The 24,440-nt window shown below is 38.3% G+C and overlaps 40 non-coding genes and 40 pseudogenes across 40 annotated transcripts; all 80 read right to left on the bottom strand.

Moving 5' to 3' along the window:
• Positions 1–58: 58 nt before the first annotated feature.
• LOC149583857 (5S ribosomal RNA) lies at positions 59–177 on the bottom strand. The gene has a single exon (XR_016380525.1). It is a non-coding gene; the product is annotated as a 5S ribosomal RNA (ribosomal RNA).
• A 137-nt stretch (positions 178–314) lies between these two features.
• On the bottom strand, positions 315–433 carry LOC149583856 (5S ribosomal RNA). The gene has a single exon (XR_016380530.1). It is a non-coding gene; the product is annotated as a 5S ribosomal RNA (ribosomal RNA).
• A 137-nt stretch (positions 434–570) lies between these two features.
• LOC149583855 (5S ribosomal RNA) lies at positions 571–689 on the bottom strand. Its single transcript, XR_016380529.1, has one exon. It is a non-coding gene; the product is annotated as a 5S ribosomal RNA (ribosomal RNA).
• A 137-nt stretch (positions 690–826) lies between these two features.
• Positions 827–945, bottom strand: LOC149583854 (5S ribosomal RNA). The gene has a single exon (XR_016380473.1). It is a non-coding gene; the product is annotated as a 5S ribosomal RNA (ribosomal RNA).
• Positions 946–1,078: 133 nt separating this feature from the next.
• Positions 1,079–1,196, bottom strand: LOC149583853 (5S ribosomal RNA; annotated as a pseudogene).
• A 137-nt stretch (positions 1,197–1,333) lies between these two features.
• On the bottom strand, positions 1,334–1,452 carry LOC149583852 (5S ribosomal RNA). The gene has a single exon (XR_016380456.1). It is a non-coding gene; the product is annotated as a 5S ribosomal RNA (ribosomal RNA).
• Positions 1,453–1,586: 134 nt separating this feature from the next.
• On the bottom strand, positions 1,587–1,704 carry LOC149583851 (5S ribosomal RNA; annotated as a pseudogene).
• Positions 1,705–4,351: 2,647 nt separating this feature from the next.
• LOC149583850 (5S ribosomal RNA) lies at positions 4,352–4,470 on the bottom strand. The gene has a single exon (XR_016380492.1). It is a non-coding gene; the product is annotated as a 5S ribosomal RNA (ribosomal RNA).
• Positions 4,471–4,607: 137 nt separating this feature from the next.
• LOC149583849 (5S ribosomal RNA) lies at positions 4,608–4,726 on the bottom strand. Its single transcript, XR_016380544.1, has one exon. It is a non-coding gene; the product is annotated as a 5S ribosomal RNA (ribosomal RNA).
• A 137-nt stretch (positions 4,727–4,863) lies between these two features.
• Positions 4,864–4,982, bottom strand: LOC149583848 (5S ribosomal RNA; annotated as a pseudogene).
• A 361-nt stretch (positions 4,983–5,343) lies between these two features.
• Positions 5,344–5,462, bottom strand: LOC149583847 (5S ribosomal RNA). Its single transcript, XR_016380516.1, has one exon. It is a non-coding gene; the product is annotated as a 5S ribosomal RNA (ribosomal RNA).
• Positions 5,463–5,600: 138 nt separating this feature from the next.
• LOC149583846 (5S ribosomal RNA) lies at positions 5,601–5,718 on the bottom strand (annotated as a pseudogene).
• A 137-nt stretch (positions 5,719–5,855) lies between these two features.
• LOC149583845 (5S ribosomal RNA) lies at positions 5,856–5,974 on the bottom strand. The gene has a single exon (XR_016380426.1). It is a non-coding gene; the product is annotated as a 5S ribosomal RNA (ribosomal RNA).
• Positions 5,975–6,111: 137 nt separating this feature from the next.
• LOC149583844 (5S ribosomal RNA) lies at positions 6,112–6,230 on the bottom strand. Its single transcript, XR_016380528.1, has one exon. It is a non-coding gene; the product is annotated as a 5S ribosomal RNA (ribosomal RNA).
• A 137-nt stretch (positions 6,231–6,367) lies between these two features.
• On the bottom strand, positions 6,368–6,486 carry LOC149583843 (5S ribosomal RNA; annotated as a pseudogene).
• Positions 6,487–6,847: 361 nt separating this feature from the next.
• LOC149583842 (5S ribosomal RNA) lies at positions 6,848–6,966 on the bottom strand. The gene has a single exon (XR_016380515.1). It is a non-coding gene; the product is annotated as a 5S ribosomal RNA (ribosomal RNA).
• A 138-nt stretch (positions 6,967–7,104) lies between these two features.
• On the bottom strand, positions 7,105–7,223 carry LOC149583841 (5S ribosomal RNA; annotated as a pseudogene).
• Positions 7,224–7,360: 137 nt separating this feature from the next.
• Positions 7,361–7,479, bottom strand: LOC149583840 (5S ribosomal RNA; annotated as a pseudogene).
• A 360-nt stretch (positions 7,480–7,839) lies between these two features.
• Positions 7,840–7,958, bottom strand: LOC149583839 (5S ribosomal RNA; annotated as a pseudogene).
• Positions 7,959–8,095: 137 nt separating this feature from the next.
• Positions 8,096–8,214, bottom strand: LOC149583838 (5S ribosomal RNA). The gene has a single exon (XR_016380527.1). It is a non-coding gene; the product is annotated as a 5S ribosomal RNA (ribosomal RNA).
• A 137-nt stretch (positions 8,215–8,351) lies between these two features.
• Positions 8,352–8,470, bottom strand: LOC149583837 (5S ribosomal RNA). Its single transcript, XR_016380500.1, has one exon. It is a non-coding gene; the product is annotated as a 5S ribosomal RNA (ribosomal RNA).
• Positions 8,471–8,607: 137 nt separating this feature from the next.
• On the bottom strand, positions 8,608–8,726 carry LOC149583836 (5S ribosomal RNA). The gene has a single exon (XR_016380526.1). It is a non-coding gene; the product is annotated as a 5S ribosomal RNA (ribosomal RNA).
• Positions 8,727–9,087: 361 nt separating this feature from the next.
• Positions 9,088–9,206, bottom strand: LOC149583835 (5S ribosomal RNA). Its single transcript, XR_016380514.1, has one exon. It is a non-coding gene; the product is annotated as a 5S ribosomal RNA (ribosomal RNA).
• Positions 9,207–9,343: 137 nt separating this feature from the next.
• LOC149583834 (5S ribosomal RNA) lies at positions 9,344–9,462 on the bottom strand (annotated as a pseudogene).
• A 137-nt stretch (positions 9,463–9,599) lies between these two features.
• On the bottom strand, positions 9,600–9,718 carry LOC149583833 (5S ribosomal RNA; annotated as a pseudogene).
• Positions 9,719–9,840: 122 nt separating this feature from the next.
• On the bottom strand, positions 9,841–9,943 carry LOC149583832 (5S ribosomal RNA; annotated as a pseudogene).
• Positions 9,944–10,079: 136 nt separating this feature from the next.
• Positions 10,080–10,198, bottom strand: LOC149583831 (5S ribosomal RNA). The gene has a single exon (XR_016380436.1). It is a non-coding gene; the product is annotated as a 5S ribosomal RNA (ribosomal RNA).
• A 137-nt stretch (positions 10,199–10,335) lies between these two features.
• LOC149583830 (5S ribosomal RNA) lies at positions 10,336–10,454 on the bottom strand (annotated as a pseudogene).
• Positions 10,455–10,591: 137 nt separating this feature from the next.
• Positions 10,592–10,710, bottom strand: LOC149583829 (5S ribosomal RNA). Its single transcript, XR_016380509.1, has one exon. It is a non-coding gene; the product is annotated as a 5S ribosomal RNA (ribosomal RNA).
• A 361-nt stretch (positions 10,711–11,071) lies between these two features.
• Positions 11,072–11,190, bottom strand: LOC149583828 (5S ribosomal RNA). The gene has a single exon (XR_016380513.1). It is a non-coding gene; the product is annotated as a 5S ribosomal RNA (ribosomal RNA).
• A 137-nt stretch (positions 11,191–11,327) lies between these two features.
• Positions 11,328–11,446, bottom strand: LOC149583827 (5S ribosomal RNA; annotated as a pseudogene).
• A 137-nt stretch (positions 11,447–11,583) lies between these two features.
• Positions 11,584–11,702, bottom strand: LOC149583826 (5S ribosomal RNA; annotated as a pseudogene).
• Positions 11,703–12,063: 361 nt separating this feature from the next.
• On the bottom strand, positions 12,064–12,182 carry LOC149583825 (5S ribosomal RNA). The gene has a single exon (XR_016380435.1). It is a non-coding gene; the product is annotated as a 5S ribosomal RNA (ribosomal RNA).
• Positions 12,183–12,319: 137 nt separating this feature from the next.
• On the bottom strand, positions 12,320–12,438 carry LOC149583824 (5S ribosomal RNA). Its single transcript, XR_016380524.1, has one exon. It is a non-coding gene; the product is annotated as a 5S ribosomal RNA (ribosomal RNA).
• A 137-nt stretch (positions 12,439–12,575) lies between these two features.
• On the bottom strand, positions 12,576–12,694 carry LOC149583823 (5S ribosomal RNA). Its single transcript, XR_016380561.1, has one exon. It is a non-coding gene; the product is annotated as a 5S ribosomal RNA (ribosomal RNA).
• A 136-nt stretch (positions 12,695–12,830) lies between these two features.
• LOC149583822 (5S ribosomal RNA) lies at positions 12,831–12,949 on the bottom strand. The gene has a single exon (XR_016380434.1). It is a non-coding gene; the product is annotated as a 5S ribosomal RNA (ribosomal RNA).
• Positions 12,950–13,086: 137 nt separating this feature from the next.
• Positions 13,087–13,205, bottom strand: LOC149583821 (5S ribosomal RNA). The gene has a single exon (XR_016380521.1). It is a non-coding gene; the product is annotated as a 5S ribosomal RNA (ribosomal RNA).
• A 137-nt stretch (positions 13,206–13,342) lies between these two features.
• On the bottom strand, positions 13,343–13,461 carry LOC149583820 (5S ribosomal RNA). Its single transcript, XR_016380558.1, has one exon. It is a non-coding gene; the product is annotated as a 5S ribosomal RNA (ribosomal RNA).
• Positions 13,462–13,597: 136 nt separating this feature from the next.
• On the bottom strand, positions 13,598–13,716 carry LOC149583819 (5S ribosomal RNA; annotated as a pseudogene).
• A 137-nt stretch (positions 13,717–13,853) lies between these two features.
• Positions 13,854–13,972, bottom strand: LOC149583818 (5S ribosomal RNA). Its single transcript, XR_016380510.1, has one exon. It is a non-coding gene; the product is annotated as a 5S ribosomal RNA (ribosomal RNA).
• Positions 13,973–14,109: 137 nt separating this feature from the next.
• On the bottom strand, positions 14,110–14,228 carry LOC149583817 (5S ribosomal RNA; annotated as a pseudogene).
• Positions 14,229–14,365: 137 nt separating this feature from the next.
• Positions 14,366–14,484, bottom strand: LOC149583816 (5S ribosomal RNA; annotated as a pseudogene).
• Positions 14,485–14,621: 137 nt separating this feature from the next.
• On the bottom strand, positions 14,622–14,740 carry LOC149583815 (5S ribosomal RNA). The gene has a single exon (XR_016380498.1). It is a non-coding gene; the product is annotated as a 5S ribosomal RNA (ribosomal RNA).
• Positions 14,741–14,874: 134 nt separating this feature from the next.
• Positions 14,875–14,993, bottom strand: LOC149583814 (5S ribosomal RNA). The gene has a single exon (XR_016380481.1). It is a non-coding gene; the product is annotated as a 5S ribosomal RNA (ribosomal RNA).
• A 136-nt stretch (positions 14,994–15,129) lies between these two features.
• On the bottom strand, positions 15,130–15,248 carry LOC149583813 (5S ribosomal RNA). The gene has a single exon (XR_016380487.1). It is a non-coding gene; the product is annotated as a 5S ribosomal RNA (ribosomal RNA).
• A 137-nt stretch (positions 15,249–15,385) lies between these two features.
• LOC149583812 (5S ribosomal RNA) lies at positions 15,386–15,504 on the bottom strand (annotated as a pseudogene).
• Positions 15,505–15,641: 137 nt separating this feature from the next.
• On the bottom strand, positions 15,642–15,760 carry LOC149583811 (5S ribosomal RNA). The gene has a single exon (XR_016380505.1). It is a non-coding gene; the product is annotated as a 5S ribosomal RNA (ribosomal RNA).
• Positions 15,761–15,897: 137 nt separating this feature from the next.
• LOC149583810 (5S ribosomal RNA) lies at positions 15,898–16,016 on the bottom strand. The gene has a single exon (XR_016380518.1). It is a non-coding gene; the product is annotated as a 5S ribosomal RNA (ribosomal RNA).
• A 122-nt stretch (positions 16,017–16,138) lies between these two features.
• On the bottom strand, positions 16,139–16,241 carry LOC149583809 (5S ribosomal RNA; annotated as a pseudogene).
• Positions 16,242–16,378: 137 nt separating this feature from the next.
• Positions 16,379–16,497, bottom strand: LOC149583808 (5S ribosomal RNA). The gene has a single exon (XR_016380543.1). It is a non-coding gene; the product is annotated as a 5S ribosomal RNA (ribosomal RNA).
• Positions 16,498–16,634: 137 nt separating this feature from the next.
• LOC149583807 (5S ribosomal RNA) lies at positions 16,635–16,753 on the bottom strand. Its single transcript, XR_016380551.1, has one exon. It is a non-coding gene; the product is annotated as a 5S ribosomal RNA (ribosomal RNA).
• Positions 16,754–16,890: 137 nt separating this feature from the next.
• Positions 16,891–17,009, bottom strand: LOC149583806 (5S ribosomal RNA). Its single transcript, XR_016380484.1, has one exon. It is a non-coding gene; the product is annotated as a 5S ribosomal RNA (ribosomal RNA).
• Positions 17,010–17,147: 138 nt separating this feature from the next.
• On the bottom strand, positions 17,148–17,266 carry LOC149583805 (5S ribosomal RNA; annotated as a pseudogene).
• A 122-nt stretch (positions 17,267–17,388) lies between these two features.
• LOC149583804 (5S ribosomal RNA) lies at positions 17,389–17,491 on the bottom strand (annotated as a pseudogene).
• Positions 17,492–17,627: 136 nt separating this feature from the next.
• On the bottom strand, positions 17,628–17,746 carry LOC149583803 (5S ribosomal RNA; annotated as a pseudogene).
• Positions 17,747–17,883: 137 nt separating this feature from the next.
• Positions 17,884–18,003, bottom strand: LOC149583802 (5S ribosomal RNA; annotated as a pseudogene).
• Positions 18,004–18,138: 135 nt separating this feature from the next.
• Positions 18,139–18,257, bottom strand: LOC149583801 (5S ribosomal RNA; annotated as a pseudogene).
• A 122-nt stretch (positions 18,258–18,379) lies between these two features.
• On the bottom strand, positions 18,380–18,498 carry LOC149583800 (5S ribosomal RNA; annotated as a pseudogene).
• Positions 18,499–18,634: 136 nt separating this feature from the next.
• Positions 18,635–18,753, bottom strand: LOC149583799 (5S ribosomal RNA). Its single transcript, XR_016380476.1, has one exon. It is a non-coding gene; the product is annotated as a 5S ribosomal RNA (ribosomal RNA).
• Positions 18,754–18,890: 137 nt separating this feature from the next.
• LOC149583798 (5S ribosomal RNA) lies at positions 18,891–19,009 on the bottom strand. Its single transcript, XR_016380542.1, has one exon. It is a non-coding gene; the product is annotated as a 5S ribosomal RNA (ribosomal RNA).
• A 137-nt stretch (positions 19,010–19,146) lies between these two features.
• On the bottom strand, positions 19,147–19,265 carry LOC149583797 (5S ribosomal RNA). The gene has a single exon (XR_016380550.1). It is a non-coding gene; the product is annotated as a 5S ribosomal RNA (ribosomal RNA).
• A 137-nt stretch (positions 19,266–19,402) lies between these two features.
• LOC149583796 (5S ribosomal RNA) lies at positions 19,403–19,521 on the bottom strand. Its single transcript, XR_016380483.1, has one exon. It is a non-coding gene; the product is annotated as a 5S ribosomal RNA (ribosomal RNA).
• Positions 19,522–19,659: 138 nt separating this feature from the next.
• On the bottom strand, positions 19,660–19,778 carry LOC149583795 (5S ribosomal RNA; annotated as a pseudogene).
• A 122-nt stretch (positions 19,779–19,900) lies between these two features.
• On the bottom strand, positions 19,901–20,003 carry LOC149583794 (5S ribosomal RNA; annotated as a pseudogene).
• Positions 20,004–20,139: 136 nt separating this feature from the next.
• Positions 20,140–20,258, bottom strand: LOC149583793 (5S ribosomal RNA; annotated as a pseudogene).
• Positions 20,259–20,395: 137 nt separating this feature from the next.
• On the bottom strand, positions 20,396–20,514 carry LOC149583792 (5S ribosomal RNA; annotated as a pseudogene).
• A 135-nt stretch (positions 20,515–20,649) lies between these two features.
• On the bottom strand, positions 20,650–20,768 carry LOC149583791 (5S ribosomal RNA; annotated as a pseudogene).
• A 122-nt stretch (positions 20,769–20,890) lies between these two features.
• Positions 20,891–21,009, bottom strand: LOC149583790 (5S ribosomal RNA; annotated as a pseudogene).
• A 136-nt stretch (positions 21,010–21,145) lies between these two features.
• On the bottom strand, positions 21,146–21,264 carry LOC149583789 (5S ribosomal RNA). Its single transcript, XR_016380428.1, has one exon. It is a non-coding gene; the product is annotated as a 5S ribosomal RNA (ribosomal RNA).
• Positions 21,265–21,386: 122 nt separating this feature from the next.
• LOC149583788 (5S ribosomal RNA) lies at positions 21,387–21,489 on the bottom strand (annotated as a pseudogene).
• A 122-nt stretch (positions 21,490–21,611) lies between these two features.
• Positions 21,612–21,714, bottom strand: LOC149583787 (5S ribosomal RNA; annotated as a pseudogene).
• A 347-nt stretch (positions 21,715–22,061) lies between these two features.
• LOC149583786 (5S ribosomal RNA) lies at positions 22,062–22,164 on the bottom strand (annotated as a pseudogene).
• Positions 22,165–22,301: 137 nt separating this feature from the next.
• LOC149583785 (5S ribosomal RNA) lies at positions 22,302–22,420 on the bottom strand (annotated as a pseudogene).
• A 122-nt stretch (positions 22,421–22,542) lies between these two features.
• Positions 22,543–22,645, bottom strand: LOC149583784 (5S ribosomal RNA; annotated as a pseudogene).
• A 122-nt stretch (positions 22,646–22,767) lies between these two features.
• LOC149583783 (5S ribosomal RNA) lies at positions 22,768–22,870 on the bottom strand (annotated as a pseudogene).
• A 137-nt stretch (positions 22,871–23,007) lies between these two features.
• Positions 23,008–23,126, bottom strand: LOC149583782 (5S ribosomal RNA). The gene has a single exon (XR_016380508.1). It is a non-coding gene; the product is annotated as a 5S ribosomal RNA (ribosomal RNA).
• A 137-nt stretch (positions 23,127–23,263) lies between these two features.
• On the bottom strand, positions 23,264–23,382 carry LOC149583781 (5S ribosomal RNA). The gene has a single exon (XR_016380455.1). It is a non-coding gene; the product is annotated as a 5S ribosomal RNA (ribosomal RNA).
• Positions 23,383–23,520: 138 nt separating this feature from the next.
• LOC149583780 (5S ribosomal RNA) lies at positions 23,521–23,639 on the bottom strand (annotated as a pseudogene).
• A 122-nt stretch (positions 23,640–23,761) lies between these two features.
• On the bottom strand, positions 23,762–23,864 carry LOC149583779 (5S ribosomal RNA; annotated as a pseudogene).
• Positions 23,865–24,000: 136 nt separating this feature from the next.
• LOC149583778 (5S ribosomal RNA) lies at positions 24,001–24,119 on the bottom strand (annotated as a pseudogene).
• Between the last annotated feature and the right edge of the window lie 321 nt (positions 24,120–24,440).

Genomic DNA, 24,440 nt, shown 5'->3' with positions numbered 1-24,440 from the left:
AATATATTTGCTTTTTTCATATCTATTGGAATTTAAAAGAGAAAAAAAAAAGTGAAAAAGCCAACGGCACGCAGTGTTCCTAAGTGGTCTCCCTCCCAAGTACTGCCTGCGCTCGACGCTGCTTAACTTCGGTGATCGGACGAGAACCGGTGTTTTCAGCGTGATATGGCCGTTGCCGAGCGTGCTAGATAATAATTCGAATTTAAATTAAGTGAGACAAATTAACCTTCATCTTTTTAAAACAATAACAAAAAGAAAATATGTTTGCTTTTTTCATATCTATTGGAATTTAAAAGAGGTAAAAAAAGTGAAAAAGCCAACGGCACGCAGTGTTCCTAAGTGGTCTCCCTCCCAAGTACTGACTGCGCTCGACGCTGCTTAACTTCGGTGATCGGACGAGAACCGGTGTTTTCAGCGTGATATGGCCGTTGCCGAGAGTGCTAGATAATAATTCGAATTTAAATTAAGTGAGACAAATTAACCTTCATCTTTTTAAAACAATAACAAAAAGAAAATATGATTGCTTTTTTCATATCTATTGGAATTTAAAACAGGAAAAAAAAGTGAAAAAGCCAACGGCACGCAGTGTTCCTAAGTGGTCTCCCTCCCAAGTACTGACTGCGCTCGACGCTGCTTAACTTCGGTGATCGGACGAGAACCGGTGTTTTCAGCGTGATATGGCCGTTGCCGAGAGTGCTATTTAATAATTCGAATTTAAATTAAGTGAGACAATTTGACCTTCATCTTTTTAAAACAATAACAAAAAGAAAATATGTTTGCTTTTTTCATATCTATTGGAATTTAAAAGAGGAAAAAAAATTAAAAAAGCCAACGGCACGCAGTGTTCCTAAATGGTCTCCCGCCCAAGTACTGACTGCGCTCGACGCTGCTTAACTTCGGTGATCGGACGAGAACCGGTGTATTCAGCATGATATGGCCGTTGCCGAGAGAGCTAGTTAATAATTCGAATTTAAATTAAGTGAGACAAATTGACCATCTTTTTAATACAATAACAAAAAGAAAATATTTTTGCTTTTTTCATATCTATAGGAATTTAAAAGGGGAAAAAAAGTGAAAAAGCCAACGGCACGCAGTGTTCCTAAGTGGTCTCCCTCCCAAGTACTGATTGCCTCGACGCTGCTTAACTTCGGTGATCGGACGAGAACCGGTGTTTTCAGCGTGATATGGCCGTTGCCGAGAGTGCTAGATAATAATTCGAATTTAAATTAAGTGAGACAAATTAACCATCATCTTTTTAAAACAATAACAAAAAGAAAATATGTTTGCTTTTTTCATATCTGTTGGAATTTAAAAGAGGAAAAAAAAGTGAAAAAGCCAACGGCACGCAGTGTTCCTAAGTGGTCTCCCTCCCAAGTACTGACTGCGCTCGACGCTGCTTAACTTCGGTGATCCGACGAGAACCGGTGTTTTCAGCGTGATATGGCCGTTGCCGATAGTGCTAGATAATAATTCGAATTTAAATTAAGTGAGACAAATTGACCATCTTTTTAAAACAATAACAAAAAGAAAATATGTTTGCTTTTTTCATATCTATAGGAATTTAAAAGGGGAAAAAAAAGTGAAAAAGCCAACGGCACGCAGTGTTCCTAAGTGGTCTCCCTCCCAAGTACTGATTGCCTCGACGCTGCTTAACTTCGGTGATCGGACGAGAACCGGTGTTTTCAGCGTGATATGGCCGTTGCCGAGAGTGCTAGATAATAATTCGAATTTAAATTAAGTGAGACAAATTAACCATCATCTTTTTAAAACAATAACAAAAAGAAAATATATTTGCTTTTTTCATATCTATTGGAATTTAAAAGAGAAAAAACAAGTTGGGAAAACCAAAATATTACCTCTCCGAGTCAAGACGACTACTTACAAATTTATTTACCCACATATGGAAATGTTTCTTAAGTTAAAATTTATGAAATATTAAAGCAGTGTACAAAGCATAGCAAATATACTGTAAATCAGACGACATTTTACATCCAATAATGATATACTTGTACACATTAAAATCATCCGATGGGGGAAAAACGGGAAATGAAGAGATAAAACTTTGGAGGGATATTACCTTTACGTGTTTGTAAAGCCCCAATTTTCTACTCCTTAACTGTATGCCCTCTATGTTCAAAGCCATATTCACAACAGGGTTGCCATGTAAACACTATCCTCTCGTTTCATCTCAACGATTTTCTTAGTTTGTCAACATGACTGTTAACGTTACATAACACCAAAGCTTATTTGTGGCTACACACACTGAAAGTAAATGCGTACCATAAAAAGCATGAAAACATGAAGCTATTATCCGATTACGATCAGACCTTTCACTGGTCTGGGCTGCGTTCAGCAGAGCTCACCAAAAAAGACAGCGGATTTTGGAAATGTTTACCGGTGAGGTCTGTCGTCATAGCTTTTCTCCGGTCATCGGCGATTTATAAATGACGCTAGCGCAATAAAGCGTGCAAGGTACCAAGGTTTAACAAAAATTGTATGATAACATATTTATAGAGATAGATAACAACTTTTATAATTAAAATTAGAAACTAACATATCTCTTAAAATTCTCGCGTGATCAACTGGTTTCACGCCAATTAAATAGCTATAGTCCCATAGAGCTATTTGTATTAATTCCTCCATGGTTTTTTCGCCAAGCTGAGAACTACGCGTTTTACGTCACGTCAATCAAAAAGCCGACTATTTTCTTTGAAGACCGCGCTAGCTCAGCGCGAACCACCGTGACGTCAAAATGTAGGACACTGCTATCAACGCTGGGCTCTGCTGAACGCAGCCCAGATTTCCACCATGATTATAAAATCTAAGCCAAATTATTTAAAAGTGTATTTAACTTTCGGCTCACTCTGAACCGTTAATGTCTCTGCATTACAGAAACGAAAACCATACCCAAGCGTTTACTTTTTGGTTCACTAGGCCTATTGACAAATAAAAGTTCATTCGACCAACATAGTAGCGTTGTGCTTGTATTCACTTTAGAAAGGATTATGCTATAAAGAGATGTAGTATAGCTTAAGTAATATATAAACATCGATTTTAAATAATAATATTTAAAACAATCTTTGGAATATCAAAATGAAATAGAGCTTTAAAGCTACAAAAGTACTAAATGCATCATAATTACGAAAAATATTTCCACATATTCACTTTATATTAAGGATAAAGGGAATATTATGGTTCTGTAGGATTTCTTTACACATCAAAACAAAACGAACTTCTAACGCAGCGCACTACTGTAACAACGGACGGACACACACAGACAAAAACATAGACTGCTTTTTAACTCTTTCCGTATTAATTTTGAATTGAGAAACAAGATTATCTTAAATATTAAAATAAATATAATTAATATTTAATATTTTCTTCGTTAGTTATTCGCCTTATTGAACGTTACATCGTTTTTAAAAAGAACAATTAAACATTCTTGAGAGACTTGACTAATATTGGCGTTTGAAATGAAGCATACGCCGGTTGCTTCGCTTTACTCAAATAGGTAGTATATAAGGGTGTCGATCTATAGCTAAAAGCAAGAACAACCGCAATTGCGAAAACCTATCGTGGACAACCCACCCTAGGGAGGCTAGACGTTTCTCGTAACCCTAGCTGATCGCCGCGAATGTCTTAAACCCAACGATGACGATGGAGTAGAAGCCAGGTGTGCAGACTGGTGTCCATGTGGGATGGACAAAAACAAAGACCAGAAGATGGTGGTATAGAAGCCAGGTGTACAGACTGGTGACCATGTGGGATGGACAAAAACAAAGACCAGAAGAAGGTGGTGTAGAAGCCAGATGTACAGACTGATGTCCATGTGGGATGGACAATGACCAGAAGACAGTGGTGTTAGAAGCCAGTATGTACAGACTGGTGTCCAAGTGGAATGGACCAAAACAAAGACCAGAAGATGGTGGTGATTAGAAGCCAGTATGTACAGACTGGTGTCCAAGTGGGATGGACAAAGACCAGAAGATGGTGGTGATTAGAAGCCAGTATGTACAGACTGGTGTCAAAGTGGAATGGACGTAGACCAGAAGATGGTGGTGATTAGAAGCCAGTAAGTACAGACTGGTGTCCGTGTGGGATGGACAAAGACCAGAAGATGGTGGTGTGAGAACTCAAGTAGAGGAGCCATTTCCGAACCTGTGAAAGCAGTTCGGAAATGGCGAACACGTTTGCTCCGATTTGGAAACTGCGAACGCGGTCACGTGGGTGTAACAACAGACACACACACAAACACACAAACACACAAACACACACACAAACAAACAGACACACACGATCGTTACAGAACCTCTCCGTGACATACGTCACTCGGAGAGGTAAAAAGTGAAAAAGCCAACGGCACGCAGTGTTCCTAAGTGGTCTCCCTCCCAATTACTGCCTGCGCTCGACGCTGCTTAACTTCGGTGATCGGACGAGAACCGGTGTTTTCAGCGTGATATGGCCGTTGCCGAGCGTGCTAGATAATAATTCGAATTTAAATTAAGTGAGACAAATTAACCTTCATCTTTTTAAAACAATAACAAAAAGAAAATATGTTTGCTTTTTTCATATCTATTGGAATTTAAAAGAGGTAAAAAAAGTGAAAAAGCCAACAGCACGCAGTGTTCCTAAGTGGTCTCCCTCCCAAGTACTGACTGCGCTCGACGCTGCTTAACTTCGGTGATCGGACGAGAACCGGTGTTTTCAGCGTGATATGGCCGTTGCCGAGAGTGCTATTTAATAATTCGAATTAAAATTAAGTGAGACAAATTGACCTTCATCTTTTTAAAACAATAACAAAAAGAAAATATGTTTGCTTTTTTCATATCTATAGGAATTTAAAAGAGGAAAAAAAAGTGAAAAAGCCAACGGCACGCAGTGTTCCTAAGTGGTCTCCCTCCCAAGTACTGACTGCGCTCGACGCTCCTTAACTTCGGTGATCGGACGAGAACCGGTGTTTTCAGCGTGATATGGCCGTTGCCGAGAGTGCTATTTAATAATTCGAATTTAATTAACCTTCATCTTTATAAATCAATAAGAAAAAGAAGATATGTTTGCTTTTTTCATATCTCATGGAATTTAAAAGAGGAAATAAAAGTGAAAAAGCCAACGGCACGCAAAGTTTCCAAGTACTGACTGCGCTCGACGCTGCTTAACTTCGGTTATCGGACGAGAACCGGTGTTTTCAGCGTGATATGGCGGTTGCCGAGAGTGCTATTTAATAATTCGAATTTAAATTAAGTGAGACAAATTAACCATCATCTTTTTAAAACAATAACAAAAAGAAAATATGTTTGCTTTTTTCATATCTATTGGAATTTAAAAGAGGAAAAAAAGTGAAAAAGCCAACGGCACGCAGTGTTCCTAAGTGGTCTCCCTCCCAAGTACTGACTGCGCTCGACGCTTCTTAACTTCGGTGATCGGACGAGAACCGGTGTTTTCAGCGTGATATGGCCGTTGCCGAGAGTGCTAGATAATAATTCGAATTTAAACTAAGTGAGACAAAATAACCATCATCTTTTTAGAACAATAACAAAAAGAAAATATGTTTGCTTTTTTCATATCTATTGGAATTTAAAAGAGGAAAAAAAAAGTGAAAAAGCCAACGGCACGCAGTGTTCCTAAGTGGTCTCCCTCCCAAGTACTGATTGCCTCGACGCTGCTTAACTTCGGTGATCGGACGAGAACCGGTGTTTTCAGCGTGATATGGCCGTTGCCGAGAGTGCTAGATAATAATTCGAATTTAAATTAAGTGAGACAAATTAACCATCATCTTTTTAAAACAATAACAAAAAGAAAATATATTTGCTTTTTTCATATCTATTGGAATTTAAAAGAGAAAAAAAAAGTGAAAAAGCCAACGGCACGCAGTGTTCCTAAGTGGTCTCCCTCCCAAGTACTGCCTGCGCTCGACGCTGCTTAACTTCGGTGATCGGACGAGAACCGGTGTTTTCAGCGTGATATGGCCGTTGCCGAGAGTGCTATTTAATAATTCGAATTAAAATTAAGTGAGACAAATTGACCTTCATCTTTTTAAAACAATAACAAAAAGAAAATATGTTTGCTTTTTTCATATCTATTGGAATTTAAAAGAGGTAAAAAAAGTGAAAAAGCCAACGGCACGCAGTGTTCCTAAGTGGTCTCCCTCCCAAGTACTGACTGCGCTCGACGCTGCTTAACTTCGGTGATCGGACGAGAACCGGTGTTTTCAGCGTGATATGGCCGTTGCCGAGAGTGCTATTTAATAATTCGAATTAAAATTAAGTGAGACAAATTGACCTTCATCTTTTTAAAACAATAACAAAAAGAAAATATGTTTGCTTTTTTCATATCTATAGGAATTTAAAAGAGGAAAAAAAAGTGAAAAAGCCAACGGCACGCAGTGTTCCTAAGTGGTCTCCCTCCCAAGTACTGACTGCGCTCGACGCTCCTTAACTTCGGTGATCGGACGAGAACCGGTGTTTTCAGCGTGATATGGCCGTTGCCGAGAGTGCTATTTAATAATTCGAATTTAATTAACCTTCATCTTTATAAATCAATAAGAAAAAGAAGATATGTTTGCTTTTTTCATATCTCATGGAATTTAAAAGAGGAAATAAAAGTGAAAAAGCCAACGGCACGCAAAGTTTCCAAGTACTGACTGCGCTCGACGCTGCTTAACTTCGGTTATCGGACGAGAACCGGTGTTTTCAGCGTGATATGGCGGTTGCCGAGAGTGCTATTTAATAATTCGAATTTAAATTAAGTGAGACAAATTAACCATCATCTTTTTAAAACAATAACAAAAAGAAAATATGTTTGCTTTTTTCATATCTATTGGAATTTAAAAGAGGAAAAAAAGTGAAAAAGCCAACGGCACGCAGTGTTCCTAAGTGGTCTCCCTCCCAAGTACTGACTGCGCTCGACGCTTCTTAACTTCGGTGATCGGACGAGAACCGGTGTTTTCAGCGTGATATGGCCGTTGCCGAGAGTGCTAGATAATAATTCGAATTTAAACTAAGTGAGACAAAATAACCATCATCTTTTTAGAACAATAACAAAAAGAAAATATGTTTGCTTTTTTCATATCTATTGGAATTTAAAAGAGGAAAAAAAAAGTGAAAAAGCCAACGGCACGCAGTGTTCCTAAGTGGTCTCCCTCCCAAGTACTGACTGGGCTCGACGCTGCTTAACTTCGGTGATCCGACGAGAACCGGTGTTTTCAGCGTGATATGGCCGTTGCCGAGAGTGCTAGATAATAATTCGAATTTAAATTAAGTGAGACAAATTGACCTTCATCTTTTTAAAACAATAACAAAAAGAAAATATGTTTGCTTTTTTCATATCTATAGGAATTTAAAAGAGGAAAAAAAAGTGAAAAAGCCAACGGCACGCAGTGTTCCTAAGTGGTCTCCCTCCCAAGTACTGACTGCGCTCGACGCTCCTTAACTTCGGTGATCGGACGAGAACCGGTGTTTTCAGCGTGATATGGCCGTTGCCGAGAGTGCTATTTAATAATTCGAATTTAATTAACCTTCATCTTTATAAATCAATAAGAAAAAGAAGATATGTTTGCTTTTTTCATATCTCATGGAATTTAAAAGAGGAAATAAAAGTGAAAAAGCCAACGGCACGCAAAGTTTCCAAGTACTGACTGCGCTCGACGCTGCTTAACTTCGGTTATCGGACGAGAACCGGTGTTTTCAGCGTGATATGGCGGTTGCCGAGAGTGCTATTTAATAATTCGAATTTAAATTAAGTGAGACAAATTAACCATCATCTTTTTAAAACAATAACAAAAAGAAAATATGTTTGCTTTTTTCATATCTATTGGAATTTAAAACAGGAAAAAAGTGAAATAGCCAACGGCACGCAGTGTTCCTAAGTGGTCTCCCTCCCAAGTACTGACTGCGCTCGACGCTGCTTAACTTCGGTGATCGAACGAGAACCGGTGTTTTCAGCGTGATATGGCGGTTGCCGAGAGTGCTATTTAATAATTCGAATTTAAATTAAGTGAGACAAATTTACCTTCATCTTTTTAAAACAATAACAAAAAGAAAATATGTTGGCTTTTTTCATATCTATTGGAATTTAAAAGAGGTAAAAAAAGTGAAAAAGCCAACGGCACGCAGTGTTCCTAAGTGGTCTCCCTCCCAAGTACTGACTGCGCTCGACGCTGCTTAACTTCGGTGATCGGACGAGAACCGGTGTTTTCAGCGTGATATGGCCGTTGCCGAGCGTGCTAGATAATAATTCGAATTTAAATTAAGTGAGACAAATTAACCTTCATCTTTTTAAAACAATAACAAAAAGAAAATATGTTTGCTTTTTTCATATCTATTGGAATTTAAAAGAGGTAAAAAAAGTGAAAAAGCCAACGGCACGCAGTGTTCCTAAGTGGTCTCCCTCCCAAGTACTGACTGCGCTTGACGCTGCTTAACTTCGGTGATCGGACGAGAACCGGTGTTTTCAGCGTGATATGGCCGTTGCCGAGAGTGCTATTTAATAATTCGAATTAAAATTAAGTGAGACAAATTTACCTTCATCTTTTTAAAACAATAACAAAAAGAAAATATGTTGGCTTTTTTCATATCTATTGGAATTTAAAAGAGGTAAAAAAAGTGAAAAAGCCAACGGCACGCAGTGTTCCTAAGTGGTCTCCCTCCCAAGTACTGACTGCGCTCGACGCTGCTTAACTTCGGTGATCGGACGAGAACCGGTGTTTTCAGCGTGATATGGCCGTTGCCGAGAGTGCTATTTAATAATTCGAATTTAATTAACCTTCATCTTTATAAATCAATAAGAAAAAGAAGATATGTTTGCTTTTTTCATATCTCATGGAATTTAAAAGAGGAAATAAAAGTGAAAAAGCCAACGGCACGCAAAGTTTCCAAGTACTGACTGCGCTCGACTTTGCTTAACTTCGGTGATCGGACGAGAACCGGTGTTTTCAGCGTGATATGGCCGTTGCCGAGAGTGCTAGATAATAATTCGAATTTAAATTAAGTGAGACAAATTAACCTTCATCTTTTTTAAACAATAACAAAAAGAAAATATGTTTGCTTTTTTCATATCTATTGGAATTTAAAAGAGGAAAAAAAGTGAAAAAGCCAACGGCACGCAGTGTTCCTAAGTGGTCTCCCTCCCAAGTACTGACTGCGCTCGACGCTTCTTAACTTCGGTGATCGGACGAGAACCGGTGTTTTCAGCGTGATATGGCCGTTGCCGAGAGTGCCAGATAATAATTCGAATTTAAACTAAGTGAGACAAAATAACCATCATCTTTTTAAAACAATAACAAAAAGAAAATATGTTTGCTTTTTTCATATCTATTGGAATTTAAAAGAGGAAAAAAAAGTGAAAAAGCCAACGGCACGCAGTGTTCCTAAGTGGTCTCCCTCCCAAGTACTGACTGGTCTCGACGCTGCTTAACTTCGGTGATCCGACGAGAACCGGTGTTTTCAGCGTGATATGGCCGTTGCCGAGAGTGCTAGATAATAATTCGAATTTAAATTAAGTGAGACAAATTGACCTTCATCTTTTTAAAACAATAACAAAAAGAAAATATGTTTGCTTTTTTCATATCTATAGGAATTTAAAAGAGGAAAAAAAAGTGAAAAAGCCAACGGCACGCAGTGTTCCTAAGTGGTCTCCCTCCCAAGTACTGACTGCGCTCGACGCTCCTTAACTTCGGTGATCGGACGAGAACCGGTGTTTTCAGCGTGATATGGCCGTAGCCGAGAGTGCTATTTAATAATTCGAATTTAATTAACCTTCATCTTTATAAATCAATAAGAAAAAGAAGATATGTTTGCTTTTTTCATATCTCATGGAATTTAAAAGAGGAAATAAAAGTGAAAAAGCCAACGGCACGCAAAGTTTCCAAGTACTGACTGCGCTCGACGCTGCTTAACTTCGGTTATCGGACGAGAACCGGTGTTTTCAGCGTGATATGGCCGTTGCCGAGAGTGCTAGATAATAATTCGAATTTAAATTAAGTGAGACAAATTAACCATCATCTTTTTAAAACAATAACAAAAAGAAAATATGTTTGCTTTTTTCATATCTATTGGAATTTAAAACAGGAAAAAAAGTGGAAAAGCCAACGGCACGCATTGTTCCTAAGTGGTCTCCCTCCCAAGTACTGACTGCGCTCGACGCTGCTTAACTTCGGTGATCGGACGAGAACCGGTGTTTTCAGCGTGATATGGCCGTTGCCGAGAGTGCTATTTAATAATTCGAATTTAAATTAAGTGAGACAAATTAACCTTCATCTTTTTAAAACAATAACAAAAAGAAAATATGTTTGCTTTTTTCATATCTATTGGAATTTAAAAGAGGTAAAAAAAGTGAAAAAGCCAACGGCACGCAGTGTTCCTAAGTGGTCTCCCTCCCAAGTACTGACTGCGCTTGACGCTACTTAACTTCGGTGATCGGACGAGAACCGGTGTTTTCAGCGTGATATGGCCGTTGCCGAGAGTGCTATTTAATAATTCGAATTAAAATTAAGTGAGACAAATTTACCTTCATCTTTTTAAAACAATAACAAAAAGAAAATATGTTGGCTTTTTTCATATCTATTGGAATTTAAAAGAGGTAAAAAAAGTGAAAAAGCCAACGGCACGCAGTGTTCCTAAGTGGTCTCCCTCCCAAGTACTGACTGCGCTCGACGCTGCTTAACTTCGGTGATCGGACGAGATCCGGTGTTTTCAGCGTGATATGGCCGTTGCCGAGAGTGCTATTTAATAATTCGAATTTAATTAACCTTCATCTTTATAAATCAATAAGAAAAAGAAGATATGTTTGCTTTTTTCATATCTCATGGAATTTAAAAGAGGAAATAAAAGTGAAAAAGCCAACGGCACGCAAAGTTTCCAAGTACTGACTGCGCTCGACTTTGCTTAACTTCGGTGATCGGACGAGAACCGGTGTTTTCAGCGTGATATGGCCGTTGCCGAGAGTGCTAGATAATAATTCGAATTTAAATTAAGTGAGACAAATTAACCTTCATCTTTTTTAAACAATAACAATAAGAAAATATGTTTGCTTTTTTCATATCTATTGGAATTTAAAAGAGGAAAAAAAGTGAAAAAGCCAACGGCACGCAGTGTTCCTAAGTGGTCTCCCTCCCAAGTACTGACTGCGCTCGACGCTTCTTAACTTCGGTGATCGGACGAGAACCGGTGTTTTCAGCGTGATATGGCCGTTGCCGAGAGTGCCAGATAATAATTCGAATTTAAACTAAGTGAGACAAAATAACCATCATCTTTTTAAAACAATAACAAAAAGAAAATATGTTTGCTTTTTTCATATCTATTGGAATTTAAAAGAGGAAAAAAAAGTGAAAAAGCCAACGGCACGCAGTGTTCCTAAGTGGTCTCCCTCCCAAGTACTGACTGGTCTCGACGCTGCTTAACTTCGGTGATCCGACGAGAACCGGTGTTTTCAGCGTGATATGGCCGTTGCCGAGAGTGCTAGATAATAATTCGAATTTAAATTAAGTGAGACAAATTGACCTTCATCTTTTTAAAACAATAACAAAAAGAAAATATGTTTGCTTTTTTCATATCTATAGGAATTTAAAAGAGGAAAAAAAAGTGAAAAAGCCAACGGCACGCAGTGTTCCTAAGTGGTCTCCCTCCCAAGTACTGACTGCGCTCGACGCTCCTTAACTTCGGTGATCGGACGAGAACCGGTGTTTTCAGCGTGATATGGCCGTAGCCGAGAGTGCTATTTAATAATTCGAATTTAATTAACCTTCATCTTTATAAATCAATAAGAAAAAGAAGATATGTTTGCTTTTTTCATATCTCATGGAATTTAAAAGAGGAAATAAAAGTGAAAAAGCCAACGGCACGCAAAGTTTCCAAGTACTGACTGCACTCGACGCTGCTTAACTTCGGTTATCGGACGAGAACCGGTGTTTTCAGCGTGATATGGCCGTTGCCGAGAGTGCTAGATAATAATTCGAATTTAAATTAAGTGAGACAAATTAACCATCATCTTTTTAAAACAATAACAAAAAGAAAATATGTTTGCTTTTTTCATATCTATTGGAATTTAAAACAGGAAAAAAAGTGGAAAAGCCAACGGCACGCATTGTTCCTAAGTGGTCTCCCTCCCAAGTACTGACTGCGCTCGACGCTGCTTAACTTCGGTGATCGGACGAGAACCGGTGTTTTCAGCGTGATATGGCCGTTGCCGAGAGTGCTATTTAATAATTCGAATTTAAATTAAGTGAGACAAATTAACCTTCATCTTTTTAAAACAATAACAAAAAGAAAATATGTTGGCTTTTTTCATATCTATAGAAATTTAAAAGAGGAAAAAAAAGTGAAAAAGCCAACGGCACGCAGTGTTCCTAAGTGGTCTCCCTCCCAAGTACTGACTGCGCTCGACGCTGCTTAACTTCGGTGATCGGACGAGAACCGGTGTTTTCAGCGTGATATGGCCGTTGCCGAGAGTGCTATTTAATAATTCGAATTTAAATTAAGTGAGACAAATTAACCTTCATCTTTTTAAAACAATAACAAAAAGAAAATATGTTGGCTTTTTTCATATCTATAGAAATTTAAAAGAGGAAAAAAAAGTGAAAAAGCCAACGGCACGCAGTGTTCCTAAGTGGTCTCCCTCAAAAGTACTGACTGCGCTCGACGCTGCTTAACTTCGGTGATCGGACGAGAACCGGTGTTTTCAGCGTGATATGGCCGTTGCCAAGAGTGCTAGATAATAATTCGAATTTAAATTAAGTGAGACAAATTAACCTTCATCTTTTTAAAACAATAACAAAAAGAAAATATAATTGCTTTTTTCATATCTATTGGAATTTAAAACAGGAAAAAAAGTGGAAAAGCCAACGGCACGCATTGTTCCTAAGTGGTCTCCCTCCCAAGTACTGACTGCGCTCGACGCTGCTTAACTTCGGTGATCGGACGAGAACCGGTGTTTTCAGCGTGATATGGCCGTTGCCGAGAGTGCTATTTAATAATTCGAATTTAAATTAAGTGAGACAAATTAACCTTCATCTTTTTAAAACAATAACAAAAAGAAAATATGTTGGCTTTTTTCATATCTATAGAAATTTAAAAGAGGAAAAAAAAGTGAAAAAGCCAACGGCACGCAGTGTTCCTAAGTGGTCTCCCTCCCAAGTACTGACTGCGCTCGACGCTGCTTAACTTCGGTGATCGGACGAGAACCGGTGTTTTCAGCGTGATATGGCCGTTGCCGAGAGTGCTATTTAATAATTCGAATTTAAATTAAGTGAGACAAATTAACCTTCATCTTTTTAAAACAATAACAAAAAGAAAATATGTTGGCTTTTTTCATATCTATAGAAATTTAAAAGAGGAAAAAAAAGTGAAAAAGCCAACGGCACGCAGTGTTCCTAAGTGGTCTCCCTCAAAAGTACTGACTGCGCTCGACGCTGCTTAACTTCGGTGATCGGACGAGAACCGGTGTTTTCAGCGTGATATGGCCGTTGCCAAGAGTGCTAGATAATAATTCGAATTTAAATTAAGTGAGACAAATTAACCTTCATCTTTTTAAAACAATAACAAAAAGAAAATATAATTGCTTTTTTCATATCTATTGGAATTTAAAAGAGGAAAAAAAGTGAAAAAGCCAACGGCACGCAGTGTTCCTAAGTGGTCTCCCTCCCAAGTACTGACTGCGCTCGACGCTGCTTAACTTCGGTGATCGGACGAGAACCGGTGTTTTGAGCGTGATATGGCCGTTGCCGAGAGTGCTATTTAATAATTCGAATTTAAATTAAGTGAGACAAATTAACCTTCATCTTTTTAAAACAATAACAAAAAGAAAATATGTTGGCTTTTTTCATATCTATAGAAATTTAAAAGAGGAAAAAAAAGTGAAAAAGCCAACGGCACGCAGTGTTCCTAAGTGGTCTCCCTCCCAAGTACTGACTGCGCTCGACGCTGCTTAACTTCGGTGATCGGACGAGAACCGGTGTTTTCAGCGTGATATGGCCGTTGCCGAGAGTGCTATTTAATAATTCGAATTTAAATTAAGTGAGACAAATTAACCTTCATCTTTTTAAAACAATAACAAAAAGAAAATATGTTGGCTTTTTTCATATCTATAGAAATTTAAAAGAGGAAAAAAAAGTGAAAAAGCCAACGGCACGCAGAGTTCCTAAGTGGTCTCCCTCAAAAGTACTGACTGCGCTCGACGCTGCTTAACTTCGGTGATCGGACGAGAACCGGTGTTTTCAGCGTGATATGGCCGATGCCAAGAGTGCTAGATAATAATTCGAATTTAAATTAAGTGAGACAAATTAACCTTCATCTTTTTAAAACAATAACAAAAAGAAAATATGTTGGCTTTTTTCATATCTATAGAAATTTAAAAGAGGAAAAAAAAGTGAAAAAGCAAACGGCACGCAGTGTTCCTAAGTGGTCTCCCTCCCAAGTACTGACTGCGCTCGACGCTGCTTAACTTCGGTGATCGGACGAGAACCGGTGTTTTGAGCGTGATATGGCCGTTGCCGAGAGTGCTATTTAATAATTCGAATTTAAATTAAGTGAGACAAATTAACCTTCATCTTTTTAAAACAATAACAAAAAGAAAATATGTTGGCTTTTTTCATATCTATAGAAATTTAAAAGAGGAAAAAAAAGTGAAAAAGCCAACGGCACGCAGTGTTCCTAAGTGGTCTCCCTCCCAAGTACTGACTGCGCTCGACGCTGCTTAACTTCGGTGATCGGACGAGAACCGGTGTTTTCAGCGTGATATGGCCGTTGCCGAGAGTGCTATTTAATAATTCGAATTTAAATTAAGTGAGACAAATTAACCATCTTTTTAAAACAATAACAAAAAGAAAATATGTTGGCTTTTTTCATATCTATAGAAATTTAAAAGAGGAAAAAAAAGTGAAAAAGCCAACGGCACGCAGAGTTCCTAAGTGGTCTCCCTCAAAAGTACTGACTGCGCTCGACGCTGCTTAACTTCGGTGATCGGACGAGAACCGGTGTTTTCAGCGTGATATGGCCGTTGCCAAGAGTGCTAGATAATAATTCGAATTTAAATTAAGTGAGACAAATTAACCTTCATCTTTTTAAAACAATAACAAAAAGAAAATATAATTGCTTTTTTCATATCTATTGGAATTTAAAAGAGGAAAAAAAGTGAAAAAGCCAACGGCACGCAGTGTTCCTAAGTGGTCTCCCTCCCAAGTACTGACTGCGCTCGACGCTGCTTAACTTCGGTGATCGGACGAGAACCGGTGTTTTCAGCGTGATATGGCCGTTGCCGAGAGTGCTATTTAATAATTCGAATTTAAATTAAGTGAGACAAATTAACCTTCATCTTTTTAAAACAATAACAAAAAGAAAATATGTTGGCTTTTTTCATATCTATAGAAATTTAAAAGAGGAAAAAAAAGTGAAAAAGCCAACGGCACGCAGAGTTCCTAAGTGGTCTCCCTCAAAAGTACTGACTGCGCTCGACGCTGCTTAACTTCGGTGATCGGACGAGAACCGGTGTTTTCAGCGTGATATGGCCGATGCCAAGAGTGCTAGATAATAATTCGAATTTAAATTAAGTGAGACAAATTAACCTTCATCCTTTTAAAACAATAACAAAAAGAAAATATAATTGCTTTTTTCATATCTATTGGAATTTAAAAGAGGAAAAAAAAGTGAAAAAGCCAACGGCACGCAGTGTTCCTAAGTGGTCTCCCTCCCAAGTACTGACTGCGCTCGACGCTGCTTAATTTCGGTGATCGGACGAGAACCGGTGTTTTCAGCGTGATATGGCCGTTGCCGAGAGTGCTATTTAATAATTCGAATTTAAATTAAGTGAGAAAAATTAACCTTCATCTTTTTAAAACAATAACAAAAAGAAAATATGTTGGCTTTTTTCATATCTATAGGAATTTAAAAGAGGAAAAAAAAGTGAAAAAGCCAACGACACGCAGTGTTCCTAAGTGGTCTCCCTCCGAAGTACTGACTGCACTCGACGCTGCTTAACTTCGGTGATCGGACGAGAACCGGTGTTTTCAGCGTGATATGGCCGTTGTCGAGAGTGCTATTCAATAATTCGAATTTAATTAACCTTCATCTTTATAAATCAATAAGAAAAAGAAGATATGTTTGCTTTTTTCATATCTCATGGAATTTAAAAGAGGAAATAAAAGTGAAAAAGCCAACGGCACGCAAAGTTTCCAAGTACTGACTGCGCTCGACGCTGCTTAACTTCGGTGATCGGACGAGAACCGGTGTTTTCAGCGTGATATGGCCGTTGCCGAGAGTGCTAGATAATAATTCGAATTTAAATTAAGTGAGACAAATTAACCATCATCTTTTTAAAACAATAACAAAAAGAAAATAAGTTTGCTTTTTTCATATCTATTGGAATTTAAAAGAGGAAAAAAATGTGAAAAAGCCAACGGCACGCAGTGTTCCCAAGTGGTCTGCCTCCCAAGTACTGACTGCGCTCGACGCTGCTTAACTTCGGTGATCGGACGAGAACCGGTGTTTTCAGCGTGATATGGCCGTTGCCGAGAGTGCTATTTAATAATTCGAATTTAAATTAAGTGAGACAAATTAACCTTCATCTTTTTAAAACAATAACAAAAAGAAAATATGTTGGCTTTTTTCATATCTATAGGAATTTAAAAGAGCGAAAAAAAGTGAAAAAGCCAACGGCACGCAGTGTTCCTAAGTGGTCTCCCTCCCAAGTACTGACTGCGCTCGACGCTGCTTAACTTCGGTGATCGGAAGAGAACCGGTGTTTTCAGCGTGATATGGCCGTTGCCGAGAAAGCTATTTAATAATTCGAATTTAAATTAAGTGAGACAAATTAACCTTCATCTTTTTAAAACAATAACAAAAAGAAAATATGTTTGCTTTTTTCATATCTATTGGAATTTAAAAGAGAAAAAGAAAGTGAAAAAGCCAACGGCACGCAGTGTTCCTAAGTGGTCTCCCTCCGAAGTACTGACTGCGCTCGACGCTGCTTAACTTCGGTGATCCGACGAGAACCGGTGTTTTCAGCGTGATATGGCCGTTGCCGAGAGTGCTAGATAATAATTCGAATTTAAATTAAGTGAGACAAAGTGACCTTCATCTTTTTAAAACAATAACAAAAAGAGAATATGTTTGCTTTTTTCATATCTTTAGGAATTTAAAAGAGGAAAAAAAAAGTGAAAAAGCCAACGGCACGCAGTGTTCCTAAGTGGTCTCCCTCCCAAGTACTGACTGCGCTCGACGCTCCTTAACTTCGGTGATCGGACGAGAACCGGTGTTTTCAGCGTGATATGGCCGTTGCCGAGAGTACTATTTAATAATTCGAATTTAATTAACCTTCATCTTTATAAATCAATAAGAAAAAGAAGATATGTTTGCTTTTTTCATATCTCATGGAATTTAAAAGAGGAAATAAAAGTGAAAAAGCCAACGGCACGCAAAGTTTCCAAGTACTGACTGCGCTCGACGCTGCTTAACTTCGGTTATCGGACGAGAACCGGTGTTTTCAGCGTGATATGGCCGTTGCCGAGAGTGCTAGATAATAATTCGAATTTAAATTAAGTGAGACAAATTAACCATCATCTTTTTAAAACAATAACAAAAAGAAAATATGTTGGCTTTTTTCATATCTATTGGAATTTAAAACAGGAAAAAAAGTGAAAAAGCCAACGGCACGCAGTGTTCCTAAGTGGTCTCCCTCCCAAGTACTGACTGCCCTCGACGCTGCTTAACTTCGGTGATCGGACGAGAACCGGTGTTTTCAGCGTGATATGGCCGTTGCCGAGAGTGCTATTTAATAATTGGAATTTAAATTAAGTGAGACAATTAGACCTTCATCTTTTTAAAACAATAACAAAAAGAGAATATGTTGGCTTTTTTCATATCTATTGGAATTTAAAAGAGGTAAAAAAAGTGAAAAAGCCAACGGCACGCAGTGTTCCTAAGTGGTCTCCCTCCCAAGTACTGACTGCGCTCGACGCTTCTTAACTTCGGTGATCGGACGAGTACCCGGTGTTTTCAGCGTGATATGGCCGTTGCCTAAAGTGCTAGATAATAATTCGAATTTAAATTAAGTGAGACAATTTGACCTTCATCTTTTTAAAACACTAACAAAAAGAAAATATGTTTGCTTTTTTCATATCTATTGGAATTTAAAAGTGAAAAAAAGTGAAAAAGCCAACGGCACGCAGTGTTCCTAAGTGGTCTCCCTCCCAAGTACTGACTGCGCTCGACGCTGCTTAACTTCGGTGATCGGACGAGAACCGTTGTTTTCAGCGTGATATGGCCGTTACCAAAAGTGCTATTTCATAATTTGAATTTAATTAACTTTCATCTTTATAAAACAATATCAAAAAGAAGATATGTTTGGTTTTTTCATATCTATTGGAATTTAAAGGAGGAAAAAAAAGTGAAAAAGCCAACGGCACGCAGTTTTCCTAAGTGGTCTCCCTCCCAAGTACTGACTGCGCTCGACGCTTCTTAACTTCGGTGATCGGACGAGATCCGGTGTTTTCAGCGTGATATGGCCGTTGCCTAAAGTGCTAGATAATAATTCGAATTTAAATTAAGTGAGACAATTTGACCTTCATCTTTTTAAAACAATAACAGAAAGAAAATATGTTTGCTTTTTTCATATCTATTGGAATTTAAAAGTGAAAAAAAAGTGAAAAAGCCAACGGCACGCAGTGTTCCTAAGTGGTCTCCCTCCCAAGTACTGACTGCGCTCGACGCTGCTTAACTTCGGTGATCGGACGAGAACCGGTGTTTTCAGCGTGATATGGCCGTTGCCGAGAGTGCTAGATAATAATTCGAATTTAAATTAAGTGAGACAAATTAACCATCATCTTTTTAAAACAATAACAAAAAGAAAATAAGTTTGCTTTTTTCATATCTATTGGAATTTAAAAGAGGAAAAAAATGTGAAAAAGCCAACGGCACGCAGTGTTCCCAAGTGGTCTGCCTCCCAAGTACTGACTGCGCTCGACGCTGCTTAACTTCGGTGATCGGACGAGAACCGGTGTTTTCAGCGTGATATGGCCGTTGCCGAGAGTGCTATTTAATAATTCGAATTTAAATTAAGTGAGACAAATTAACCTTCATCTTTTTAAAACAATAACAAAAAGAAAATATGTTGGCTTTTTTCATATCTATAGGAATTTAAAAGAGCGAAAAAAAGTGAAAAAGCCAACGGCACGCAGTGTTCCTAAGTGGTCTCCCTCCCAAGTACTGACTGCGCTCGACGCTGCTTAACTTCGGTGATCGGAAGAGAACCGGTGTTTTCAGCGTGATATGGCCGTTGCCGAGAAAGCTATTTAATAATTCGAATTTAAATTAAGTGAGACAAATTAACCTTCATCTTTTTAAAACAATAACAAAAAGAAAATATGTTTGCTTTTTTCATATCTATTGGAATTTAAAAGAGAAAAAGAAAGTGAAAAAGCCAACGGCACGCAGTGTTCCTAAGTGGTCTCCCTCCGAAGTACTGACTGCGCTCGACGCTGCTTAACTTCGGTGATCCGACGAGAACCGGTGTTTTCAGCGTGATATGGCCGTTGCCGAGAGTGCTAGATAATAATTCGAATTTAAATTAAGTGAGACAAAGTGACCTTCATCTTTTTAAAACAATAACAAAAAGAGAATATGTTTGCTTTTTTCATATCTTTAGGAATTTAAAAGAGGAAAAAAAAAGTGAAAAAGCCAACGGCACGCAGTGTTCCTAAGTGGTCTCCCTCCCAAGTACTGACTGCGCTCGACGCTCCTTAACTTCGGTGATCGGACGAGAACCGGTGTTTTCAGCGTGATATGGCCGTTGCCGAGAGTACTATTTAATAATTCGAATTTAATTAACCTTCATCTTTATAAATCAATAAGAAAAAGAAGATATGTTTGCTTTTTTCATATCTCATGGAATTTAAAAGAGGAAATAAAAGTGAAAAAGCCAACGGCACGCAAAGTTTCCAAGTACTGACTGCGCTCGACGCTGCTTAACTTCGGTTATCGGACGAGAACCGGTGTTTTCAGCGTGATATGGCCGTTGCCGAGAGTGCTAGATAATAATTCGAATTTAAATTAAGTGAGACAAATTAACCATCATCTTTTTAAAACAATAACAAAAAGAAAATATGTTGGCTTTTTTCATATCTATTGGAATTTAAAACAGGAAAAAAAGTGAAAAAGCCAACGGCACGCAGTGTTCCTAAGTGGTCTCCCTCCCAAGTACTGACTGCCCTCGACGCTGCTTAACTTCGGTGATCGGACGAGAACCGGTGTTTTCAGCGTGATATGGCCGTTGCCGAGAGTGCTATTTAATAATTGGAATTTAAATTAAGTGAGACAATTAGACCTTCATCTTTTTAAAACAATAACAAAAAGAGAATATGTTGGCTTTTTTCATATCTATTGGAATTTAAAAGAGGTAAAAAAAGTGAAAAAGCCAACGGCACGCAGTGTTCCTAAGTGGTCTCCCTCCCAAGTACTGACTGCGCTCGACGCTTCTTAACTTCGGTGATCGGACGAGATCCGGTGTTTTCAGCGTGATATGGCCGTTGCCTAAAGTGCTAGATAATAATTCGAATTTAAATTAAGTGAGACAATTTGACCTTCATCTTTTTAAAACACTAACAAAAAGAAAATATGTTTGCTTTTTTCATATCTATTGGAATTTAAAAGTGAAAAAAAGTGAAAAAGCCAACGGCACGCAGTGTTCCTAAGTGGTCTCCCTCCCAAGTACTGACTGCGCTCGACGCTGCTTAACTTCGGTGATCGGACGAGAACCGTTGTTTTCAGCGTGATATGGCCGTTACCAAAAGTGCTATTTCATAATTTGAATTTAATTAACTTTCATCTTTATAAAACAATATCAAAAAGAAGATATGTTTGGTTTTTTCATATCTATTGGAATTTAAAGGAGGAAAAAAAAGTGAAAAAGCCAACGGCACGCAGTTTTCCTAAGTGGTCTCCCTCCCAAGTACTGACTGCGCTCGACGCTTCTTAACTTCGGTGATCGGACGAGATCCGGTGTTTTCAGCGTGATATGGCCGTTGCCTAAAGTGCTAGATAATAATTCGAATTTAAATTAAGTGAGACAATTTGACCTTCATCTTTTTAAAACAATAACAGAAAGAAAATATGTTTGCTTTTTTCATATCTATTGGAATTTAAAAGTGAAAAAAAAGTGAAAAAGCCAACGGCACGCAGTGTTCCTAAGTGGTCTCCCTCCCAAGTACTGACTGCGCTCGACGCTGCTTAACTTCGGTGATCGGACGAGAACCGGTGTATTCAGCATGATATGGCCGTTGCCGAGAGTGCTAGTTAATAATTTGAATTCAATTAAACTTCATCTTTATAAAACAATAACAAAAAGAAGATATGTTTGCTTTTTTCATATCTGGTGGAATTTAAAAGAGGAAACAAAAAGGAAAAAGCCAACGGCACGCAGTGTTCCCAAGTACTGACTGCGCTCGACGCTGCTTAACTTCGGTGATCGGACGAGAACCGGTGTTTTAAGCGTGATATGGCCGTTGCCGAGAGTACTAGTTAATAATTCGAATTTAATTAACCTTCATATTTATAAAACAATAACAAAAAGAAGATATGTTTGGTTTTTTCATATCTGGTGGAATTTAAAAGAGGAAACAAAAAGGAAAAAGCCAACGGCACGCAGTGTTCCCAAGTACTGACTGCGCTCGACGCTGCTTAACTTCGGTGATCGGACGAGAACCGGTGTATTCAGCATGATATGGCCGTTGCCGAGAGTGCTAGTTAATAATTTGAATTCAATTAAACTTCATCTTTATAAAACAATAACAAAAAGAAGATATGTTTGCTTTTTTCATATCTGGTGGAATTTAAAAGAGGAAACAAAAAGGAAAAAGCCACCGGCACGCTGTTTTCCCAAGTACTGACTGCGCTCGACGCTGCTTAACTTCGGTGAACGGACGAGAACCGGTGTTTTCAGCGTGATATGGCCGTTGCCGAGAGTACTTGTTAATAATTCGAATTTAATTAACCTTCATCTTTATAAAACAATAACAAAAAGAAGATATGTTTGCTTTTTTCATATCTGGTGGAATTTTAAAGAGGAAACAAAAAGGAAAAAGCCAACGGCACGCTGTGTTCCCAAGTACTGACTGCGCTCGACGCTGCTTAACTTCGGTGATCGGACGAGAACCGGTGTTTTCAGCGTGATATGGCCGTTGCCGAGAGTGCTAGTTAATAATTCGAATTTAAATTAAGTGAGACAAATTAACCTTCATCATTTTATAACAATAACAAAAAGAAAATAAGTTTGCTTTTTTCATATCTATTGGAATTTAAAAAAGGAAAAAAAAGTGAAAAAGCCAACGGCACGCAGTGTTCCTAAGTGGTCTCCCTCCCAAGTACTGACTGTGCTCGACGCTTTTTAACTTCGGTGATCGGACGAGAACCGGTGTTTTCATCGTGATATGGCCGTTACCGAAAGTGCTATTTAATAATTTGAATTTAATTAACTTTCATCTTTATAAAACAATATCAAAAAGAAGATATGTTTGGTTTTTTCATATCTGGTGGAATTTAAAAGAGGAAACAAAAAGGAAAAAGCCAACGGCACGCAGTGTTCCCAAGTACTGACTGCGCTCGACGCTGCTTAACTTCGGTGATCGGACGAGAACCGGTGTTTTCAGCGTGATATGGCCGTTGCTGAGAGTGCTAGATAATAATTTGAATTTAATTAACTGTAATCTTTATAAAACAATATCAAAAAGAAGATATGTTTTCTTTTTTCATATCTGGAGGAATTTAAAAGAGGAAACAAAAAGGAAAAAGCCAAAGGCACGCAGTGTTCCCAAGTACTGACTGCGCTCGACGCTGCTTAACTTCGGTGATCGGACGAGAACCGGTGTTTTCAGCGTGATATGGCCGTTGCCGAGAGTGCTATTTAATAATTCGAATTTAAATTAAGTGAGACAAATTAACCTTCATCTTTTTAAAACAATAACAAAAAGAAAATATGTTGGCTTTTTTCATATCTATAGGAATTTAAAAGAGCGAAAAAAAGTGAAAAAGCCAACGGCACGCAGTGTTCCTAAGTGGTCTCCCTCCCAAGTACTGACTGCGCTCGACGCAGCTTAACTTCGGTGATCGGAAGAGAACCGGTGTTTTCAGCGTGATATGGCCGTTGCCGAGAAAGCTATTTAATAATTCGAATTTAAATTAAGTGAGACAAATTAACCTTCATCTTTTTAAAACAATAACAAAAAGAAAATATGTTTGCTTTTTTCATATCTATTGGAATTTAAAAGAGAAAAAAAAAGTGAAAAAGCCAACGGCACGCAGTGTTCCTAAGTGGTCTCCCTCCCAAGTACTGACTGCGCTCGACGCTGCTTAACTTCGGTGATCCGACGAGAACCGGTGTTTTCAGCGTGATATGGCCGTTGCCGAGAGTGCTAGATAATAATTCGAATTTAAATTAAGTGAGACAAATTGACCTTCATCTTTTTAAAACAATAACAAAAAGAGAATATGTTTGCTTTTTTCATATCTTTAGGAATTTAAAAGAGGAAAAAAAAAGTGAAAAAGCCAACGGTACGCAGTGTTCCTAAGTGGTCTCCCTCCCAAGTACTGACTGCGCTCGACGCTCCTTAACTTCGGTGATCGGACGAGAACCGGTGTTTTCAGCGTGATATGGCCGTTGCCGAGAGTACTATTTAATAATTCGAATTTAATTAACCTTCATCTTTATAAATCAATAAGAAAAAGAAGATATGTTTGCTTTTTTCATATCTCATGGAATTTAAAAGAGGAAATAAAAGTGAAAAAGCCAACGGCACGCAAAGTTTCCAAGTACTGACTGCGCTCGACGCTGCTTAACTTCGGTTATCGGACGAGAACCGGTGTTTTCAGCGTGATATGGCCGTTGCCGAGAGTGCTAGATAATAATTCGAATTTAAATTAAGTGAGACAAATTAACCATCATCTTTTTAAAACAATAACAAAAAGAAAATATGTTTGCTTTTTTCATATCTATTGGAATTTAAAACAGGAAAAAAAGTGAAAAAGCCAACGGCACGCAGTGTTCCTAAGTGGTCTCCCTCCCAAGTACTGACTGCCCTCGACGCTGCTTAACTTCGGTGATCGGACGAGAACCGGTGTTTTCAGCGTGATATGGCCGTTGCCGAGAGTGCTATTTAATAATTCGAATTTAATTAACCTTCATCTTTATAAATCAATAAGAAAAAGAAGATATGTTTGCTTTTTTCATATCTCATGGAATTTAAAAGAGGAAATAAAAGTGAAAAAGCCAACGGCACGCAAAGTTTCCAAGTACTGACTGCGCTCGACTTTGCTTAACTTCGGTGATCGGACGAGAACCGGTGTTTTCAGCGTGATATGGCCGTTGCCGAGAGTGCTAGATAATAATTCGAATTTAAATTAAGTGAGACAAATTAACCTTCATCTTTTTTAAACAATAACAAAAAGAAAATATGTTTGCTTTTT

The sequence above is a fragment of the Phalangium opilio genome, unplaced genomic scaffold (genome assembly GCF_054372755.1).
Source record: "Phalangium opilio isolate 3A_F unplaced genomic scaffold, DU_Popi_V2 ptg001421l_1, whole genome shotgun sequence".
NCBI classification, from domain to species: Eukaryota; Metazoa; Arthropoda; class Arachnida; order Opiliones; family Phalangiidae; genus Phalangium; species Phalangium opilio.
Note: the sequence above shows the minus strand (reverse complement) of the source record. Positions and strands in the feature narration are given on the sequence as shown.